General features: G+C 38.4%; 1 protein-coding gene across 4 annotated transcripts in view; it reads right to left on the reverse strand.

Annotated features, from left to right (window-relative positions):
- DIP2B (disco interacting protein 2 homolog B) overlaps positions 1–19,983 on the reverse strand; it is a 225,249-nt gene that overhangs the window by 169,084 nt on the left and 36,182 nt on the right. The gene's annotated exons all lie outside the window — the stretch shown is intronic.

Here is a 19,983-nt window from a genome sequence, read left to right on the forward strand (position 1 = left end):
ACTCAGATAAATTAAAGACCCAATGTGAAACGCTGAATTATAAAACACATAATTTAAAATGCAGAATATAATTATATTTAATAAGACCTAGAAAGCCATAATGTAAAATATTATAGACCTATTACGTCACACTTAGCTTCCATTCAGCAAGAAACACCACTGGAAAAATTAATGTATGACAGACCAGGAAAAGACAAATACCAGGCTAATGTTCTAAACTAGACAAAAGACTTCTGTAAATCAACCAGGAAAAGACAGGAACCCTAATTAAAGAAACAGGCAAAAGATATGAACAGGTAATTCACTGAAAAGGCATTGTAAATGGCCCTCGTGGTATACAAAGAGATCCTGCAATTTGTTAGTAATTGGAAAATGCAAATTAAAACATTAAGATACCATTTTAGCTCTATCAGGCAAAAATTATTAAGATGGCTAAAGCTAAGTGCTGGCAGGAAGGTAAGAGAAACGGGATCCTTTTGCACACACTGAGGAACAGCCCAAATCTGGCAGCACTTCATCAAACAAAGTACTGCAATCTACTCTTGTGCGTATGTCCAGAGAAATTCTCCCACAGAACCGTAAGAGAATGAGTGCAAGGCTGTGTATCCCACTATCTGTGGTAACCCGAGTGTCCAACACTGAGAGAACAAATCATTTCACAAAAGAGTAAATGGCAGTTAAAAACAAAGAACTAGATATATACACAGAAATAAAGACAGTCCTTAAATAGGCCTTAAACAGTGGGGGCAGGGGAAGTGGATGGGGATAAGAACCAGAACAAAGACTATATAGCACAGTACCATTTAGGTAGATTTAACAACACACACCAAAAAAACAAATTTAATTAATTAATTAATAATAAAATTAAAATTAAAAAACCTACTACATATTTACAAAAATACATATACAGAGGATATAAACCAACCCCATTGGAACAGTTAACTATGGGAAACGGGGAACAAAAGTAGAAAGCGGAGGTAAAAGAGAAATTAATTTTAAAAAAATTTTTAATGTTTAGTTTTGAGAGAGAGAGAGAGAGAGAGAGACACAGAGTGTGAGTGGGGGAGGGGAGGGGGAGAGACATAGAATCCGAAGCAGGTTCCAGGCTCCAAGCCGTCAGCACAGAGCCCGACACGGGGCTCAAACCCACAAACCGCGAGTTCACGACCTGAGCTGAAGTCGGATGCTTAGCCGACTGAGCCACCCAGGCCCCCCTAATTAATTAATTTTAAAAGTGAGGGGAGAGGACTCGCACAGACTTGCTGATGGTGGACCATGAACTGAGATAGATGATTAATTCAATCTGTGTCACCTAAGGAGTGAAAAACAAACTCACCCCATGTCATGTCAATATTTCAAGACTTCAGAACCAAAGAAGTTAATAAGGTACATAAAACAGCTTTTAAAAAAATAAAAGAAGTGGAAAAGAAGTGGAAGAAATTACATCTCAACAAAACATAAGCATGTGCTGAAACCAAACAACCAGCAGCTCCCAAACAAATGAACTGAATGAAAATTGATGCACTGGTCTTCTGCTGGTTCCACAAGTAAATCGAGCTGTGGTTTTTAATCTTAAATTGTTTGACAAACATTCTTTGTGGCAACTAAGTCAACTGAAATGCTGATCTTACAAGGTAGTTAAAATGGATCTGGTGGTCCATAAGAATTAAAATTATTCCCTTGGCACCAACATGACTAAGTATTTCGCTTACATTTCAATATTGATTTATAATCAGTTAGTTCTCCCCACCCCACAATAACCATAAAGTTGTACTAATGAATCATATTTAAGTGACAAATTAATCTGACCATAAAAAAAACCTGAGGATATTTTAAGAGAAAATTAACTTCATAACTTTCTCTCTCTTTTTTTTAACGTTCATTTATTTCTGAGAGATACAGAGTGCGAGCAGGGGAAGGACAGAGAGAGAGGGAGACACAGAATCCAAAGCAGGCTAGAGGCTCCGAGCTGTCAACACAGAGACGCACACGGGGCTGGAACGCACGAACCAGCCCTCACGAACTGTGAGATCATGACCTGAGCTGAAGTCGGATGCTTAACTGACTGAGCCACCCAGGCGCCCCCTTCATAACTTTCAAATATATAAATAGCATTGCTGAAAATCAGGGATGGGGAAGCCCTGCTCTGTGCTTTTAAGCACTTGCTCCAACCCTGTGTGCAGAAGAGACCTAAATGATAACTTCCTTCCTAACCTTATCACCATAAACACTCCCTCATGATGCCCCATAATCTTTTGTATTCTGTAATGAGGTATAACCATTATTTAAGACCTGCTTTGAAATCTGGAAGAACAGCTTGTAACACTTTCCCCTCCTCCACCCACCCTTTATTTGAAAGCTTGTTCCTGGCAGTCAAGGGCAGTGAGATAACTAAAACAATTCACGTATCACTTGGGAAAGTGATTCCAAATATTTTAATTATGATACTATATTATTTATTCTCTTTAATTCAATCAAGTAGCGCTTGATGGTCCTAGCAATACAGAGATAAAAAAACCATGTTCCCTTACTACTAGATTAAGAACTCAAAGAAAAACAGACAAAAGAGATCGAAGAATATTATGTTAAGTCAATTAATTTCCCTATTTATGTGATAAAACAAATTTTTACATATAAAAATTACTTTATAGACAACTTCTTGGGAATGTAATTTCCATAAATCAAGGTATTCCATCATCTTAGAGGCAATGTTTTACAGCTGCACTAATTTAATTCACTCTACTCTGAGGAGTTCCACAGACACTATCTGTAGAAAGAATTTGTAGCTCTCTTTAACAAAAAATTTATGTCAAAGTTACAACCTGAGATAGCAATAATAAATAAAGGTCTTTGTATAAAAGCACTAGAAAATGCCCACAGAAAAGTCTTCCGCCTTTTAACATGTCTAGAAATACTATGACAAACTGCAGAAACATAAAAACAACTTTGTCAGCTTTCATTAAAAACCTGAAATGTCTCTGATTTAAAATAATGGCTCTGAAGGGCACCTGGGTGGCTCAGCCAGTAGAGCATCCGACTCTTGCTTTCAGGTCATGATCTCACGGTTTTGCAGGTTCGAGTCCCGCATCAGTCTCTGCGCTGGCAGCACAGAGGCTGATTGGCTTTCTCTCTCTCTCCTTCTCCCTCTGCCCCTCCCCTGCTCATGCTTTCTCTCCCTTTCTCTCTCAAAATAAATAAATAAACATTTAAAAAATAAAAAATAAAATGATGGCTCCTAAGCATAGTAAATGAAGAATAACAACAAAAATAAAATCTCAAATATTCACCATTATTAATCACCTTGGCTGAGAAGAGAAAGGAAAAGGATGTGGGGGTCTAACTTTTCTTAAACAATCTATATTGAGTAAATAGGGCAGGAAAGGCTGATGTTTTAAGTATAATTTACTGTCAATCTAATTCACATGGGAGTTAGAGGAAGGTGCTCTTACACAGGTTGCTATTTTCTGTTTTTTATCCTATGGAATAGTTTGGAAATACTGAGCCATAAAAATGTTAACACAGTTTATTTGCGAGACAACTGCCTAAGCATTTAATGTGCTACTGTTTAATGTGAATCTCAAAAAGAAGAAACTAAACCACTGAATCTTTTAGAGATGTAATACCCAACTAAAATTAATAGTCATTAGAACTTAATCTGAGAAAGACCATTTCAGACTGCAAACTCTCTGAGGGTAGAGAACAAGATTTTTCTTTTTTACTCTTCACCCGATCTTTGTGCTTGTACACAAAGAACGACAGTTAACTTGGTGTGCTATACCTTTTCCTTTCTACAAGGCCAAAGAATACATTTTAGATTTCTTTGTACTGCATCCCCACACCCATGGACAAAACATCTAAGATACTCTGTAAGTGATAAAGATCTAGGGACCAGCAAATCTAACAATTATTTTAAAGCACCATTATTGATTAGTACAATTGTTGGGATAAAGCTGAAATAACATCCAAGAAAACATTTACCATCAACCTTGTAAACTGCATTACACCACCTTCCTCTTCTATGTTAAGATTAAGGAGAGGAAAGAAAAGGAAAAATGAAATGTTATCCAAAAACCTAAATGATTCCTTCAGTGGAAGAATAGTTAATAAGAAGTCTGTCCTGTGGGAAGGTGGGAAGGTGGGAAGGTGGGAACGTGGGGGGAGAGGAGGGGATCACCTAATCACCCATGTTCTGTGTTTGGAACTAAATCAACCTGAATATATGATACTGAGTACGGATAAAATCACACAGAAGTTCGATCTGCCTTGACAGTATGCTCTCCTTGCCCTCAGCTGTGCCTGGTGTTATCCATTCTAGAGAGGCTCTATTTTACTCCTTTTAGAAAATAAATCTGGGGCACCTGGGTGGCTCAGTCGGTTGAGCATCTGACTTTGGCTCAGGTCATGATCTCATAGTTCATGAGTTCGAGCCCCACCTCAGGTGAGCTAGAGCCTCACGTTGGGTGAGCTCAAGCCCCAATTCTAGTGAACACGAGCCCTGCTTCAGGTGAGCCCTGCTTCAGGTGAGCCCTGCTTCAGGTGAGCCCTGCTTCTCTCCGCACCCTGACCGTCGTGGGACTCTCTCTCTCTCTCTGTCCTTGCTCACTTGCGCCCTCTCTAGAAGGAAAGGAAAGAAAAAAGGAAGGAAGGAAGGAAGGAAGGAAGGAAGAAAGAAAGAAAGAAAGAAAGAAAGAAAGAAAGAAAGAAAGAAAGAAAGAAAGAAAGAAAAAGAAAGAATAATCTGTAGTCTCTGATAGGGTGAGGAAAGGGCATTCTCTTGGCTACATGGAGGAAGGGAGAAAGGGTCTGGGAGTCTAACTTTTCTTAAACAGACTTTCAACAAATCTTCCTACGTGTAACCTACTTTCCCCCCACTTCCAGGGGGAACTGGTCCAGCCCATTCCTGAGCCTGTTGGATTTTCATACTGTAAATCGTTCTGTTCCCTCACTGCCACTTAGGTTCAGCTTTCTTGGGTCTGCTGAGTCAGTTACCCTCCACCTGTTCACCTGTTCTCCAGTTTCCAAAATTTTGTTGCTGTCGCCTTTTCTAGGGTTTTGTTTTGTCCTTGTGAGTTAACGCTTACTGTTTTTTTCTTTACTGTCATTTAGTGAGGGATGGGAAAGAACAAAGGCTGTCGGGCCTCTGACTGCAAGTTCCTAAACTGTTCTTGAGATACTCCTCACTGGCAGAAAACACATTCAGAGATTTTCTTTTTTTCTTTTCCTTTTTCTTTTCTTTTCTTTCTTTCTTTTTCTTTCTTTCCTTCTTTTTTCTTTCTTTCTTTTAATGTTTACTTTTATTTGTGTAAGAGAGAGAGAAAGAGACAGAAGACAGAAAACACATTCAGAAATACAGTGTTGCTACTAAGCACGACCTCAAGCAAACCACTTCACCTCTCAGGACCTCAATTTCCATATCTATAAAAAATGTTAGAACAGAGAATTCCTAAGGTTCTTTTTAATTCTAGTAGTGTATGATTCTCAATCATTACCCTCAGCAGGAGCGCATAAACTTAAATCACCTTGATGTCTTCAGTCAGCACTGCTCTATCCAGAACTATTCACTTCTTTGTATTATTTGTATTACCCCTAAGGTCACTGATCAAAACAATGCAATATCTAAAAAATCTTTGAGGGGGACTGAATTCATTTATAGAATAGAACTCCATAAGCCTTCAAATTTGTGACAATTTACACTGGATTGTGTTGATGTTAACCTTTTACTAGCTACACCACTACCATTTATATATTCAGCTTTCCTGGTTCTTGAAGAAATGGTTAGCTAAACAAATCAGTAGTACCAATTACATGGCAGAGGGGCAAGCTCACCCTTACGAGAAAAAAACAAGAATGCTAGAATCCACATACAAAGAATCACAAAGCTTATATAACCTAAATTCCTCCAGGGCTAAGCAGTCTGTGCACACAAAAGCGGTCACATTAATGGTAACAAGATTTTTGCTGTCTCTTACCCACCATGAGCTCCAGCAGATCCCTCAGGGAGAATATCTCCTCCAGAGCAGGCCATTACCCACAGTTCAGCAGGTGTCAGCCACCATCACGCACTCCTTGCAGATGCTTCTGCCTGGGAGGGCCTTGCCACTGTTCTGAGAACACCAGTGTCCCTATAAAAATGCTACAGCCGACACTTCCGATCTGCCAGACTACGGAGACAGAGCAAGGATGGCTTCCACCCAAAAGGAGAGAGATCACCCAAGCCACAGCCATGTCCCCTGGGGATCTACGCAGTCCCACTGGTGGCCACACACCACACACAGGAAATCAGCTCCGAAACCTCAGCCTGGACCATCTGCAGAAAGCAAGATGGGGCAGGGCACACAACTTACATGTCACTCTGCTCAATCTATCTCATTGCCTTCTCAGAGTCCTAGAAAGTAGGAAGAAATCAGCACCCCCATTTTATAGGCAAAAGATCAAGATTTAGCCATTCAGAAAGTCTCAAAATATCTAATGTCATCTACGGCAATAAACTCAGCCCTCCTGACATGTTTCCTCTCTCGCTCACAATGTTTAGTCTACTTAAAAAGGCAATACCTGTCTTCCCTGTAGGGAAGAAGACATATTCGTAGATGAGTAATTCGTAAAAGATGAGAAGTCAAAGAGACATTACACAGCATAAAGGATAGCAAGAATGAAAGAGAAGCAAAGTTAGGACATGTGTTAAGTCAACAAAGATTTAATTTCTAAAGATGTGTGTGTGCTTTTTGCTGTTGTTCAGAACAGTTTCTTGAGTAACTAATGAAACAGGCTAGAACCTACCCTTTGATCAGTGGATATATTGGAAAGCAGGGAAACTGACAAGAAGCAAAGGCAGAGAAGCCTTATTACTCTGCTTAGTAGAGGAACCCAGAAATAAAGAACATGAGATACCACAGAAGTGTGGGGTAAAAGGAAACAAGATGTAAAAGGTCCAATAAGCTGGAAAAATAATAAGTATTACAGATGACTGGGGTTGGAACAAGATGAGGTAAAAGTTAGAAGTCAGAAGCAAAGTAGATAAAAGTAGAGTAGAAGACGAGCTCACGAGGAAGAGAAGAGCTGAAGGGTAGTTCCAGGAGCTTCCAGTCAGAGACGGTACAATGTACACACAGCTTCTGTTTTCTCTTTCTTCATTAAAGAGCAGAAAAGGGGGGAAAAATAAGTATTAACCCACAAAGACAAAAAATTACTAAAAGACAGCAGCAACAAAATTCTGATATTTGGAAAGCGGGTGGATGACTTGGCAGACCCAAGAAAGCTGAATCTAGGTGGCAATGGGGGAGCTGGGTGATTTACACTATGAAAATCCAAAAGGTTCAGGAATGAACCAGTTCCCCCCTGGAAATGGGGGGAAAGTCAGTTACAAACAGGAAGATTTGTTGAATGTCTGTTTAAGAAAAGTTAGACTCCCAGATCCTTTCTCCCTTCCTCCATGTAGCCAAGAGAATGCCCTTTCCTCACCCTACTAGAGACTACAGATTTATTCTCTAAAGAGGATAAAATAGAAAAAAAGAGAGAGAGAGTAAAATAGAGCATCTCTAGAATGGGTAATACCAGGCACAGCTGAGGGTAAAACTCTATACTGAAAAAAATAAGAGACACGTAGAGATGTCTTTCAGACATGCACTCAGCCAAAGTGAGGGAGTAAACCCAAAAAGGTAAAGATACAGGACCCAGAAAACAGAAAATGCAACTGATGACACAAAAGCAATCTACTGTTGTGCCACAGACCCAGAGATCAAACCATCTAAACCAGAGAGGGTCTGGGGCACCTGGCTGGCTCAGTCAGTAGAGCATGTGACTCTTCATCTCAGGGTTGTGAGTTTGAGCCCCATGCTGAGCGTAGAGTTTACTTAAAAATATATTTTAAAAAATTAAATGAACCCAAGTGGGTCAGAAGACTCGAGGATGGACTTTGTTCAAGAAAGCAAGACCGACAGAACACTTAATGTGAATGACCACACAGAGGGAGACTCATGCAACTGAGACAGTATGAAGACATACCAATGATAAATATACAGAAAATTAGTAAATTAAAAACCTAACAACTCCAAAAAAAAAAAAAACCCCAAAATTTAAGCAGGAAATAAATAATCATGGTATACTACATAATTTAGCTGTGAATAGCATCTACATTATCATAATAGTGTAAACAATGAATATTGGTCTAACATTTAATCAAAATTATGCCATGACTATATGGAGAGAAAAGTGGTATGGAAAGTATAGGTGGATGGCAAAGATGGGAAGCCAATACAAAATAAAAATCAAGAAGTAATGTATGCACGTTATTTAAAGACATAAAGGTAAAACCTAAAACAATTCATTAAAAGAGGTTCTCTCTGCAGAAAGAAATTGGGTGGAAAGGGTGGTGAAATATTATAAAATTATTTAACTCTTTGTGGGGCTCCTGGGTGGCTCAGTTGGTTAAGCGTCCAACTTCCACTCAGGTCATGATCTCACAGCTCGTGGGTTCAAGCCCACATTAGGCTCTGTGCTGACAGCTCAGAGCCTGGAGCCTGCTTTGGATTCTGTGTCTCCCTCTCTCTCTGCCTGTCCTCCTCTCATGCTCTGTCTCTCTCAAAAAATAAACATTAAAAATAAATAAATAAATAAATAAACAAATAAATAAAATATGTGCATGTGGGCGTGCCTAGATAGTTTAGTCCATTAAGTGTCTGACTCTTGACTTAGGCTCAGGTCATGATCTCACAGTGTGTGAGTTCGAGTCCTGCGTGAGGCTCTGCACTGCCAGAGCACAGCCTGCTTGATATTCTCGAGATCTCTCCCTCTCTCTGCCCCTCCCCCACTGGTGCTAGTGCACATGTGCTCTCTCAAAACAAATAAATAAACTTAAAAAAATATGTGTGTGTAAAACTTCAATACAAAATTTCAGTAAAAAAAATTAAGAATAAAGGAAAACAAAAATGGCCAAAGTCCTCTTTTAGGGAAAATCTTAAAAGTACTTAGTATTGGCTGTCAGAATAACATTCTCATTTATAGGAAACAAATAACACCATTAGATATATAATTTAGTCCTACATTACCACACCCTGGCAATGATTCTCAAACTGATCTGCAATATACAGATTGTCCCTTCGGGACTGCTTATAACATGTATTCAATCAATGAATACTGAGTATTTATAGTAAGTGCCAGGCACTGTGCTAGGTGGTCAGTGGTCAGCAAAACAGTTAAATCTTTGCCTTCATGATACTGCAGTACAGTGGGAGAAAGAGATTTAATCAAGTGATCACACAAATAAAATGACAATTTGCAAAACAGCTCTGGTGACAGGGAGTCAAGACCACTCAATGGAGAAAGGACAGAATCTTCAACAAATGGTGCCAGAAAAACTGGATATCTGCATGAGAAAAAACTAAGTTGGACCCTTATCTTACACCACATGCAAAATTTAATTTAAAATAGATTAAAATCCTAAACATAAGATCTGAAACTATAAAACTCTTAGAAGAAAACATGGGAAAAGTTTTATGACATCAGAATGGGCAATAATTTCTTGCCTCTGACACCAAAAGCACAAGAAACAAAAGCAAACATAGATAAAGGGAACTACATTAAACTTAAAAACTGTGCATCAAAGGACACAAGAGTAAAAAGGCAACCTACAGAATAGGAGAAAATATTTACAAATCTCCATTTGAGACAACATGGATAGACCTTGAGGGCATTATGTTTAATGAAGTAAGCCAGACTGAGAAAGACAAATACTGAAAAACATCACTTACAAAACAAAACAAGTCTTACAGACTTATAGACAAAACAACTTCTAGAAACAGAGAGCAAGAAAGTGGTTGCCAGGGCTGATGGGTGGGGGAAACAGGGAAAGGTTAGTGAAAAGGTACAAACTTTCAGCTCTAAGATGAATAAGGCCTGAGTATCTAATGTACCATATGGTGACTACAGTTGATAACACTGCATCGTCGACTTGAAATTAGCTAAGAGTACAGAACTTAAATGTTCCCACATATGTGAATAGAAATATGTGACGTGATGTGTTAATTAACTAGATAAGGTGAATCGTGTCACAATGTATACATATATCAAATCACCATGATGTACACTTTAAATATCCTATAATTTGATGTTAATTATATCAATAAAGATGATATTTGAAAAATATTTACAAACCATGTAACTGATAAGGAGTTAATATCCAGAATATATAAACAGCCCCTACAGTTCACACACAAAAAAAATCTATAAATCAAAAAATGGACAGAGGACTTGAATAGACATTTCTCTAAAAATGATATATACATAGCCAACAAGCATATGAAAAGATACTCAACATCACCAGTCATCAGGGAAATGCAAATAAAAAACAATGAGATATCACCTCACACGCATTACAATGGCTACTATCAAACAAACAGAAAATACCAAGTGCTGGCAAGGATGTGGAGTCTAATACAGCAATCCCACTTCTGGGTATATATTTTAAAGAACTGAAAGCAGAGTCTGGAAGAAATGTTAGCACACCATGTTCACAGCAGCATTATTCACAATAACCAAAAGGCAGAAACAACCTAAGTATCTACTAAGGCATGGGTGGATAAATAAGATTTGGTATATGCATAAATGGAATATTATTCAGCCTTAAAAGGGAAAGAAATCCTGTCACATGCTACAACATGGATGAACTTTGAGGACATTATGCTAAGTGAAATAAGCCAATTACAAAAAGACAAATACTATAGGATTCCACTTACATGACCTATCTGTAGGAGTCACATTCATAGAGACAGAAAGTAGAATAGTGGTTATGAGGAGCTGGTAACTCCCTACCAGGGGGAGGGAGAAAAGGGCAACTGCTAGATGGGTACAGAGTTTCAGATTTGCAAGTTAAAAAAGTTCTAAGGATCTGCTTCACAACAATGTGAATATACTGACCACCACTGAACTGTTCACTTAAAAATGGTTAAGACACAGGGCGCCTGGGTGGCTCAGTCAGTTGAGCGTCCAACTTCAGCTCAGGTCATGATCTCACAGTCTATGAGTTCGAGCCCTGCGTCGGGCTCTGTGCTGACAGCTCAGAGCCTGGAGCCTGCTACAGATTCTATGTCTCCCTCTCTCTCTGCCCTTCCCACCCCCCACACTCTGTCTCTGTCTCTGAAAAATGAATAAACTTAAAAAAAAATTTTTTTAATGGTTCAGACAGTAAATGTTATGCTATGTGTTTTCTACCAGACATACACACAAAATTGTAAGAAGGAAAAAGCGTAGGTGAAGAAACAAGCAAACAAGAGGCAGATGAGTAGGAAGAGAGGCATAATGAATAACACAGGCCCTCTGGGGCATATGAATCAATTCAATGCAAACATTTATGGCTGCTCACAAGGCACTGCCCTATGTTCTCTGGGGGTTACAAAGAATGAGATTTGCAGCTCTGCCTTATGAAATGACAGTCTATGAAGAAGATTTACTCAGCACTGAACTACAATACCAAGTAGTATAGGGTCCCAAGCAGTATAGACGTAAGGGCTGCACAAGAATTGAGAAGGCAGATTTTAATTCCCAAAGTGAGGATAGACAAAACACCTGTATAAAAACAGGAAGAGGCTGGGGTGCCTGGGTGGCTCAGTCGGTTAAGCGTCTAACTTCGGCTCAGGTCATGATCTCGCGGTTCGTGAGTTCAAGCCCCGCGTCGGGTTCTGTGCTGACAGCTCAGAACCTGGAGCCTGTTTCAGATTCTGTGTCTCCCTCTCTCTCTCACCCTCCCCCGTTCATGCTCTGTCTCCTTCTGTCTCAAAAATAAATAAACGTTAAAAAAAAAAATTAAAAAAAAAAAAACAAAAAAAAACCAGGAAGACGTCTATCACATGCCAGGCAATGTTTCAATGCTGGAGACAGAGAAGATGCCACTGCTGCCCACAATGAGCTCACAGTCCAGAGCTCAAAGTCTAATGGAAGAAGCAGAAAGGTAACAGAAAAAAAGTGTGGGAAGTGCTTCCAGAGAGCTGAGAAAAGGAACTAACATGTGGCATCTGAAAGGCACCTAGAAGCCAGCCTGAGGAGTGAAAGATAAGAAAAGGAGCCACTTAAATTTTGACGTAAAAAATGACAATGGCAAAAGGAGCATATTACGTAAAAGAACAGAGATGTAAAAACACACGGCTTATTCCAGTGTAACTGTAGGGCTAAAGAAGACAGGTAGGACACGGGAAATCAATTCCAAAGAAACAATTAAGAAAAGATACAGCGCTTAAAACTGCAACACGCTTTGTTTATTATAAAGTTGAAAAACAGGGGCACCTGGGTGGCTCAGTCAGTTAAGCGTCCGACGTCTGCTTAGGTCATGATCTCACAATTTGTGGGTTCAAGCCCTGAACTGGGCTCTGGGCTGACAGCTCAGGGCCTGGAGCCTGCTTTGGATTCTCTGTCTCCCTCTCTCTCTGCCCCTCCCCTACTCGCACTCCAGCTCTCTGGCTCTCTTTCTCTCAAAAATAAATAAAAATTTAAAAATAAATAAATAAATGAATAAAGTTAAAAAAGAGAAATAGCCTAAATGTCCAAGAATGAGGAAAAGGTTAAATATGCAATGTTACAAACATACTATGAAATAGCATGCAATTATTAAAAATTATTTTGTAAGAAAAATTACTGATGTCCTTTTAATAGAATATAGACACACTCTTTCAGGATTATCTGATTCTGCAGAAGTCTGGGCCTATCACCCACCATCATTGCCTGAGCTTTTTTTAAATGAAAATTCATAATGATGCAAATGAATTTTGTCCAGAGGAAATGTTATCACTACTGCTTACCTGGCTCTCCCCCACCCTTAAAAAAACACCAGCTTTACATCTACTACTAAGTTCATTTCAGCATTCCTGACTGCCTATACATGTATCTGCTGTTTGGATTCTCTTTTGAATAGGCTGTAAAAATTCTTTGACATGTGTTCATTTTTTTTTTTTTTTTAAATATTCATTTATTTTCAGAGAGAGAGAGAGAGCAGGGTAGGGGCAGAGAGAGAGACAGAGAGAGAGAGAGAGAGAGAGAGGATCCAAAGCAGGCTCTGCGCTGTCAGCACAGAGCCCGACGCGGGGCTCAAACTCACAAACTGCGAGATCATAACCTGCGAGATCATAACCTGAGCTGAAATCAAGAGTCGGACACTTAACCAACTGAGCCACCCAAGCACCCCTGTGTTCATTTATTTATTTTTTTAAGAACACACACACACACACACACACACACACACACACACACACATTCTCTTTAGGAATATATACCAAAAAATTAAAAATGGTTATCTCTGTGGTACATGTGTAATTTTTCATATTGTTTCTGCTTACCTACGATTTTTTTACTTTTTCTATACTGTGTAAGCATTGCACAATGTGGGGAAAATTAAGAAAAAATTTTATTCAAATTCAAAGTAAATTAATTGATGTCAGAAGTATCAGAAACTGCTAAAGCACAGCAATCAGAGGCCAGTCAGTACAGATGAAAAGTCTTGTGTACCTCTAACGCCCAAGGACAACATAGTAACATAGCACACAGGGCACTAAACACTCAAAATAACGAACACAATGTTATTAATAAAGAGTTGAATTGTGCTCGTTTAAGAAATTAGAGAAATATGCCATATACTTTTGGTTGACTTCCATCAACCATGACTCAAATTTAAATGGCTTTTGCTCTTAAAATGCACTATGGCATCGGTCACGTAGGAAATTCTTTTGAGTCAACTGAGTCAACTACTCTGACTGATTTAACATGTGACTGACACTTTAAAAGAAAAAGGCTAAAGTAAAAGTAAGTAAAAGAAAGTCACAAAAGACCACATATTATTATATGATTTCATTTATATGAAAAATCTAGAATAAGCAAATCCACAGAGACAGAAAGTAATTTAGTGGTTGCCTACAGTTGTGGGAGAGGGAAATGGGAAGTGATTTTTAATGGGTTTGGGGTTTCTTTATGGGACGATGAAAATATTCTAAAATTAGTGGTGATCGTTCCGTAACTCTGAAAATATAGTAAATATCACTAAATTGTACACTTAGTTTAAAAGTGTGAATTTTATGGCATGTGAATTATATCTCAATGCAGATGTTATTTAAAAAAAAAAAAAACAAAAAAGAGGTAAAGGAAAGGAAAATGCAAAAGTTGACCCCCAAAAAAATTTGATAAAACGTCAGTGTTTAATCCTCATGTGTAAATGAAAATAACATTACCTACTTTGCAGGGTTTTTGCAGAATATATGTAAAGCACTTAGCACAGTGCTTGGCATAAAGCAGATAATCAAATATACACACTATGTAAACTGCTTTTGACTACAGACTTCAAAAGAAGTAAATGACAGTCTAGTCCTCAAAATGCTTCATGTCTTAAAAACACCATTGATAAAACTTAAATTTGTAGCTAAATGCAATCCCTAGAAAAATAACAATTTGTCACTTGCTTTGAGACGGCTGTAGGCAGCACTTGTTGCTGGCCTACATTACTAACTGCACAGAAGCTGGCCAATATGCTGCCTGCAGATTAACAGCTACCACAAGCACTGATTGACAAATCACTCCCTTCCAGCTGAAACAGCACTGTTTAAAATCTGGTTCTACCAGGCCTATTCATTTCCTTCTGTTCAAGATAATTTTTCAATAAGGCAAAAATGAATCATGATGGAAAGCCTGGTAGGTTACCCATTCCCCTCAGGAACTCGGGAATATGGGAAACTTTTATAGAGCTATTAATATACCAATGGTTATAAATAATATCTTAGAGGCTAATTGTTCTTTTAAACTGGGTGTCTCTCATTAAACATTCATAGTCAAGATTCTGAGTAGTTCAATTTCTCAATTCAGTTGCGAATGCCATGGTCTCATGAAAAAGAATGAAGAAAAAAAAAAAATCAATGAAGAAACTGTCCAAATCTGCAGGAAGCTTCAAGTCTCAAAAAGTAAGCTGATCCCATGAGTTTGTTGTTATTAACTCTAAATTTAATACCCATGAGTTCTCATAGAAATTTTAAGAACTTAATGTTATCCATTAACATACAAAACTAATCAGGCCTAAAAACTAAAATTCATAGTTTCCAGGCATCTTATTTTCCTTCACTAGCGCAAAGAAAATGGCCGCTATTCTGCAGGCAGGGGACTGAAGAAGGAAAACAGAAGCCTAGCTAACTTGCAAACTGAATAGTCCCTAGAATCTAAATTGCCAATGACACTGAAGGGAAGTTCAAGAAAATTTCCAAACCTGGTAAAACCAGATACATTGATTCTTAAATTTGGAGTAGGACTTTTCCTTCATTATGTAAAGAGTTTAAATTTCTATACCTGAAAAAGAACAAGTCATTAAGTTCTCTTTTTTCTTCCTTTTTTTTTAAGAGAAAGAGAGCACACGCAAGCACGCTAGAGAGTGGGATAGGAACAGAAGGAGAGGAAGAGAGAATTTTAAGCAGACTCCATGTTGGGACTGGAGCCCCATGCAGGGCTTGATCTCACGACTGACCATGAGATCATGACCTAAATCAAAATCAAGAGTTGGCTGCTTAACTGACTGAACCACCCAGGCGCCCCATTAAATTCTTTAAAAATCATTCAGATAAAACAAAATTAGGAACTCACAGACATAAACTACACATTTCCATGTGTCAAGAAGATCATATAAGATAAATTTAAATAGGCTATCAATGTCCTCTGAAATATAATATTTAGAAATCATAACAACTAACCACACATGTGTTTTAACAGCTAACTGCCCCGACTCTTATCCCTGACTTGGCCACTGTAAGGGAATTCCAATTCATTGTCCAAACCTGGAGCAGTTGTAATGAGAGTTTCACTGCTCTGGAGTATTTTCTTTGTTCAGTTTCAAAGGTCATGCAGTTGGCTAATTACCATAAAATTTAAACTTTAACTCAAAGACATGAACAAGCTGTAACCTGCATTGAAGAAACTCTAACGCATACCACTGCAAAGGTAGAAATCTCTCTGTACATTTCCAGAACAAATCCTGTCACTTCTTGAAGAACTTAACTATTACTGTATACTGTGATATGCAAAAAATACTTCTTTGTGTTTTGCACTTTAAATAAATGCCAATACGAAGCATTTGTGTTTAATTGAATATCCAACTACACTCAATCTGTAAGTGTGTTTGTACATGTATATGTATATGTAAATATATACATGGGTATGCACACACAATTTTAAAGGACATCTTTGTTAAATTAAAAATTAACGTAGAGGCACCTGGGCGGCTCAGTCAGTTGAGCATCCAACTCTTGATTTCAGCTCAGGTCAGGATCCCACGGTTCGGTTTATGAGGTCGAACGAGCCCCATGCTGGACTTTGCCATGACAGCGTGGAGCCTGCCTGGGATTCTCTCTCTCCGCCCTTCCCTTGCTCTAGCACGCGTGCAAACGCACAAGTGCGCTTGCTCTCTCAAAAATAAATAAACTTAAAAAAAATTAAAGTAGCTTACTCGGATCTATACCTTCTGTTATTGTTTTTTCTTAAGATTGTTTTAGTTGAAAAATGAGAGAAAAGTACACACAAAAACTGTAAAAGCCACCTATAATTCTCACTTTTTTTCAAAGTACATCCAGTAAGTGAAAGTTCCTTACTCTGCCTCTCTAAACCCAATTCCAGAGGAAACCACCACTAAAATTCATGTGTTTTCTCCTATGCTTATATAAAATTTAATATATACATACTCGTTTTAAACAAAAATGAAATCATGCTATACAGTGCCACAGCCTGATTAGTTTCACTTAACAGTATTTCATAAACATTTTTTAGCTCAACACGTATACAGCTCTAACTCATTTTTTACTTTATTTTTTAACGTTTATTTATTTTTGAGAGAGCACAAGCAGGGGAGGGGCAGAGAGAGGGAGACAGAGAACTCAAAGTGGGCTCTGCACTGACAGCAGAGACCCTGATGTGGGGCTCAAACTCAGGAACCGTGAGATCATGACCTGAGCTCAAGTTGGACACTTAACTAATTGAGCCACCCAAGTGCCCTTCTAGCTCATTTTTAAAAATGGATGAACAGTAAAGATAATGTCACTGTTTTTCTGCTGACAAGAGCTTAGGATATTTCCCACTTTTCCTCTTACAAATAATGCTTTGATTAACATCTCACTGCATATATTTTTACTGTTCATGCTACTGTTATTGTGAGAGATTCCTAGATGTGCAACTGTGGTATCCCAGGTTATACAAAATTAACCCTGCCGTTACTGCCAAATGATCTAAAAAAGATAGTACCAATTAATACTGACACTAAGTATTTTTAAATTACTCTTGGCTAGTTCTGTACGGTCATCATTCAATTACACAAGGAAAACTATTACCTCTCAGAAATCTTTCATTCTTTTCAGCCAGATTTTAACTACCAGTTGAATCAATAAAGTTAAACATGTAAGTTTGTCACTTTTATAAAAAGGATACCCTCCTCCCCCCTAAAAAAAGAGTGAAATTCACTGTTTAGAAAGTGATGTTTTCACTAAAGCCAAATAGCTTTATATTTTTTTTTGAATATTTATAGATAGATAGATAGATAGATAGATAAAATGGTACAGCTACTTAGAGTTACTATATGATCTAGCAATTTCACTCCTAGGTATATTCCCAAGAGAACTGAAAATATATGTTTATACATAAAGTTGTAGGTGAATGTTCACAGCAGCACTGTTCATAACAGCCAAAAAGGAGAAACAACCCAAACATTCATCAATGGATGAATGGATAAACAGAGTATGTTATATCCATATAATGGAGTATTATTCAGCCAAAAAAGGAATGAAGTATCATACATGCTACAACGAAGATGAATACTGAAAAAATATTATATTAAGTGAAAGAAGTCAGACGCAAAAGGCCACATATTGTATGATTTCATTTATATGAAACATCCAGAATACGCAAATTCACAGACAGAATATAATTAGTAGCTTCCAGGGGCTGGATGATGGGATGAACGGGGAGTGACCGCTAATAGGTTAGGGTTTCTTTTTAGAGTGATAAAAATGTTCTGGAATTCGAAAGTGGTGATGGTTGCATGACTTTGTAATCTATTAAAGACCACTGATTTGTACACTTTTTAAAAAAGATTTTTATTATTTTAAGTAATCTCTACACCCTAGATGGGGCTTGAATTCATAACCCCAAGATCAACGGTCACATGCCCTGCTAACTGAGCCAGCCAGGCACCCGTGATTTGTACACTATAAAAGAGTGCATTTTATGGTATGTGAGTTTGATTTTTAAAAATTGAGAAACGAAAATAAATAAATAAATAAAAATAAAAAGTGAGGGACCAAAACAAAACAAAAAACATTTAGCAGGCTTGGGGAACGAAAAGTAGTTTGTTATGATCACTTTGAAATTCACCTCATCATTTGTCCCCCAGAACACTACAATTCTCTCAGTGGCCTTTGAGCTGAATTAGGCTTACCACGCACAAAACTTTGTCTTTCAAAATTTATCAAGTCACTCCTCGGCTTAAAATTTTTCAGGGGCTCTCACTGACTACAGAATGAAATACAAATTCATTAAAATAGTTCTTTAGATTCATCTGAGGCCATTCCCTTCTACTTCCCCAATGCTGAAGCCAAATCTAAGACCTGCAGTTCTATGAACTGCCAACCTCTCTTCGGTCTCTGTGTCTCCTCGGCCCTCCTTATCTTGTCCTTCTGGCTAACCCTGATCACCTTCAGGTTCTTGGTTTCAGCATCACCTTCTATGAAAGGTAAAATCTGATACTAGTGGCAGAAGACTTAGTTGACCTGCAAAATTCATCCTCCCCTTATCCTAAGTTAGAGACTCCACCCCATTTTAATTAAGCACATGGGTAGGTATGGAGTCGTGTATCTAAGCTCTAACCAATGTAATGTAAGCACAAGTTCCCACAGACCTTCCTTAAAAGGTAGCTGTATGCCTCGTCTTCTTCACTGCTTTGACCATCCTGCAGCCTGAGGGAAGAAGCTGCGACCTCAGACCATGAGTCTGGGACCACACACACGGCGGAGCGACAACACGGATACTCTAACGTCATGAAATAGCACACCAGCCCTAATCCACACAACCAAACATTTAGAGAAGAGGGAACAGACTTCTATCTCACTTAAACCACTGTTAATTTGGGTTTTCTATCTCAGCTGAAGCTAACTCTATTATAGAATTTCTTCCCTGTGTTCCCTTGACTCCTTTGGGAAACTCTCACAAAGGCACCAATGATAAGCACTGCCGCTGGTTTTTTGTTTTTGTCTGCTGTCTCCCTCTAGTCTAGACTGTGAGTTCCCAAAGAGGGTGCTACAAATTTATGCAATATTGCCAGCTGAGCACAGTATCTGGCATACTGTCTTGGCACATTAATAGGTGTTCAAAAGGCATTTACTGACTTTAATTACATCGGTGACCAAGTACCAAGTTATTAACCTCAGCTATCTTGCCCCTTTTTTTTTCTTTTCAAAGTCCAAATATGAAAGGAATTCCTTTTCTGAACACATCTCTCAGTATTTCTCCCAAATGTCAGGCCCAAATCTCAAGCCACTTCTTTCTTCCTTTTTGAACACTGTTAGTTGAACATAAATGTACTTTTACAAAATTACAGTGTTCTCAGCATCTCTTCCACGTCAGCAACACTAAAGATTAGAAATAAGATCATCACTGACTCAAAAACCTGTATGAAGTATCTACTATGTGTCAGGCACCACGCAAGCAGCTAAGAATATTAATTAGGCATTCCTGGCTCTCATGCTCTGTTCAGTTTAGTGCTTCACTTCACTTTGAGGACCCACCCCCAGCCAAGCAAGAAACATTAAACTGTGCTATAAGGGGACTTGTTGTTAGAAGAACTCCATGTCTGTGAGATTTGATTCAAACCAGTTTAACATGTCTGTACCTTGACCCTTTTCTGTTCTCTATCTTTGCCTCTCCAGCCTCCTATCTGCCCCAGTCCTTCCAGTCTGATGTCTAAGTAGCTTTTCCTGCTTTGCCCCTCCC

The sequence above is a fragment of the Panthera pardus genome, unplaced genomic scaffold (assembly GCF_024362965.1).
Source record: "Panthera pardus isolate Hobbes unplaced genomic scaffold, ASM2436296v1 HiC_scaffold_6, whole genome shotgun sequence".
In the NCBI taxonomy this organism is placed as follows: domain Eukaryota; kingdom Metazoa; phylum Chordata; class Mammalia; order Carnivora; family Felidae; genus Panthera; species Panthera pardus.